The following is a 3,668-nucleotide window of genomic DNA, read 5'->3' on the forward strand; positions in this document are numbered from 1 at the left end:
GGTTTAGCTCAGTAGCTGAGGGGGTGGGAGCAGATGGACACACTCTTGGCTGTTTTGTTTAGAGCAGTTTCTTCCAAACTTCTTTTAACAGCAGAGCCTCTTACTCCTCCTTAAAAGTATATTTTTCACATGTAAGTCAGTGAGTAGATAAAAGCAAGGGCATGAGTGAGGTCCCCTTAAGAGCTAGCAGAACTGGAGCAGAGAAATTGAACTGGCCACGAGGAAGTGATAGCTGCTCTCCAGGGTGTGAGGAGCCCCGGACTCCAGGAGTGTGCCTTTGGTAATCTGCCCAACTTTGTAATATATGTAACCTTTGACCCAGAAATCACACTTCTGGGAACTTATCAAAGTACTTGCACAAGTACATACCGATATAGCAGCGGTTCTCAACCTGTGGGTCGAGACCCCTTTGGGGGTCGAACGACCCTTGCACAGGGGTCGCCTAAGACCATCGGAAAACACATATATAATTACATATTGTTTTTGTGATTAATCACTATGCTTTAATTATGTTCAATTTGTAACAATGAAAATACATCCTGCATATCAGATATTTACATTACGATTCATAACAGCAAAATTACAGTTATGAAGTAGCAACGAAAAGAATTTTATGGTTGGGGGTCACCACAACATGAGGAACTGTATTAAAGGGTCACGGCATTAGGAAGGTTGAGAACCACTGAGATATAGCTATAAAATGTTGGTTGTCACTCTGATTGCAAGTGATAAATTGCAAACATCCAAACACCCATCAACAGCCAAGTCATTTAGCTGTCTAATTGTATATGTGTTAACATGAAAAGACATCCAGGATGCATTATTCAGGGGAAAAGGCAAGAATAAGACCATGTGCCCTGCTGGTGTGGCTCAGAGGTTGAGCATTGATCTATGAACCAGTAGGTCATGGTTTGATTCTGGTCAAGGGCACATGCCTGGGTTGCAGGCTCAATCCCCAGTAGAGGGCGTGCAGGAGGCAGCCAATCAATGATTCTTTCTTATCATTGATGTTTCTCTCTCTCTCTTCTCCCTTCCTCTCTGAAATCAATAAAAATATATGTAAAAAAAAAAAAAGAGAGAGAGAGAGAGAAAAGAATAAGCCCTAACCGGTTTGGCTCAGTGGATAGAGCGTCGGCCTGCAGACTGAACGGTCCCAGGTTCGATTCCGGCCAAGGGCATGTACCTTGGTTGCGGGCACATCCCCAGTAGGGGGTGTGCGGGAGGCAGCTGATTGACGTTTCTCTCTCATCGATGTTTCTAACTCTCTATCCCTCTCTCTTCCTCTTTGTAAAGAATCAATAAAAAATATATTTTAAAAAAAAGAATAAGACCATGTGTGTAGTATGGTCAAAACAAATAAAAAATTAAGTGTGTATTTGTATGTTGCTTTATATTTTGAAGCAATCTGAAACAGCGTATGCCGCAGTTAACAGACGTGATCTCGGGGACGTGGCATCAGGGACTTTCCTAAGCCTGGGTGCCTGTCGTTTTAACTTTCCCCTTCAAACACCTATTACTGTCATAAACAACAACAACAAAAGCAAACACTGGTTTAGAAAGATGTTAGTGTGGGAGGAGGAGAGGGTGAGAAGGACTGGCCCCAGGATGGGGCAGCGAGGCCACTGGGGCACGAGGCTGAAGGGGATGAGCTTTTGAGGAGAAAGAAATGGGAAGCAGTCAGATGCCACCTAGAGGTCACAAGAAGTGGTGCTAGGTTTGGGAGGAGGTTGCTTTCGTGATCTGGGTTCCTTGAACTTCTAAGCTACCAGTGGGCACACTTTTGCTCAGTTTGTATTTTCAAGCCCCAAAGCACTTCTACTAAAAACCAAAGCTGTGCCCTACTTACTAGCACCTGTACTCACCATCGTGCTAACTCACCACCTGCACTGTGATGCTTGCCCCTACGTCTGGTGACACAACACAATGTCTGTCCACTGCTGGAATCATGCTAAGCATCACCCAGATGTGCACAAAAGACTGTCAGGAAGTGGCCTGTCTGTTAAGGTAGAGAAGTAATGTTTTTGTCCATTTAAAAAAAATTTTTTTAAGAGAGGGAGAAACATTGATCGGCTGCCTCCTGCATGCCCCCTACTGGGGATCGAGCCCGCAACCCGGGCATGTGCCCTGACTAGGAATTGAACTGTGACCTCTTGGTGCATGGGACGACACTCAACCAGCTGAGCCACACCATCCAGGGCATTTGTCCACCTGAAAACTACAGTGGGTGGGACCAGAGTGCCCTAACCTTGCTCTTTGTATGATTTGTGTGTTTCTCAGCTTGGCCCAGTCTCCTCCTTTCTTTCTAAAGTTAGATGATGACTCACGCTGTACACAAAGGCAGGCCGTGTGGGGCTTTCTGCTTCTGTTCACGCAGTGTTTGGGCCTGATGCTGTTCTTTCGGCTTGAGTCTTTCACAGTCACCCTGGCCTAGCAGGTTCCCTCTTGGTTTGAGCCAGTTCCTGAATAGAGTGTTTTTCTCACCCCAGGAGTTCCATGCTGTTTACTCCACAACTAGGGCAGGCCCAGGAGCTTGCAGAGGGCCTCGCTGTGGTCTGGGTGGTCCTCTGCTCAGCTCCCCCAGGTGGGCTTTTGTTGTTGACTTAAACAGCAGAAATTTCTCACGGTTGTGGAGGCCAGAAACCTGAAGTCGAGGTGTGGGTAGGCAGGTTGCTTCTTCGGAGGCCTCTGCTTGGCTTGCAGGTGCTGGTCCTCTCCCTGTCCTCACGTGGTCTTTCCTCTGTGCGTCCAGGTGGCTTTTCATGTGGCTCCTCCTTTGCTGTCTAAAGCAGTGGTTGCAACCGGTGGTCCCCAGACCCCTGGTGGTCTGTGAGGTCCGAAAGGTTGGCGACCGCTGATGTAAAGGGTGTCTCCTTTACTGAAAGTTCACCCGGTAAAGAATGGGCAACCCTGGAGATTTGGGGTTTTTTCAGAAATGAGCATCTTAAACATGGTCTACTTTTTATTTTCAGAATTAAAAATTCTTTGGGGCCAGGTAATGTTTGCTTCCAGAACTGGATTGTCATAACTTCCTTCTGAATTTTTATTTTATGTATTTTTGTTTGTTTTTACTATGTCCTTTCAGATTCATGTGAGGTTAATCAGTTTTCTTAAAACTATAATTTCAAAACTCACTTGGAACTTAAATCCATAACAATGTGTTAACACATATGCCATTCAAGTATCATGAGTTCAGAAGTCCAGATGCTTTCTGTCCAGATTGTGGATCTGAGCTGAGACCTGTCAGGATGAAAATCAGACCTGCTCAGTGGTTCTTTCCAGATGACTTACAGCCTTAAGGGTTCCCCTCCCAGAAACCGAGCGGAGGGAGGCACACCACTAACTGAGCACAGCTACATCGAGGGCCTCAGCTGACAAGAAAAGGGTGGCCCTTCATTTCTTAGGATAAATGATTGATCTCCACATCTTGTCTCTGAGTTAGAGCTACTGATACATCGCCAGGTATGAGCTGTGCCTGATGGGTCACCGGGAAGGTGGGTATTGTGTCTGCATAAGGGAGAAACGAGTAGTAAATATGAATTAGCACCATCTGGGTTGAAATTTCCCACTAGGGTTGAACATTTATTTTTATTTTTAAAACAGATCATTGGCTCAGCTTTTTTTTAAAGAAAAAACACCACAAAACTTTTTTTTTTTTTTTTTTTTTTAAG

This window comes from Myotis brandtii, unplaced genomic scaffold, assembly GCF_000412655.1.
Source record: "Myotis brandtii unplaced genomic scaffold, ASM41265v1 scaffold314, whole genome shotgun sequence".
NCBI lineage: Eukaryota > Metazoa > Chordata > Mammalia > Chiroptera > Vespertilionidae > Myotis > Myotis brandtii.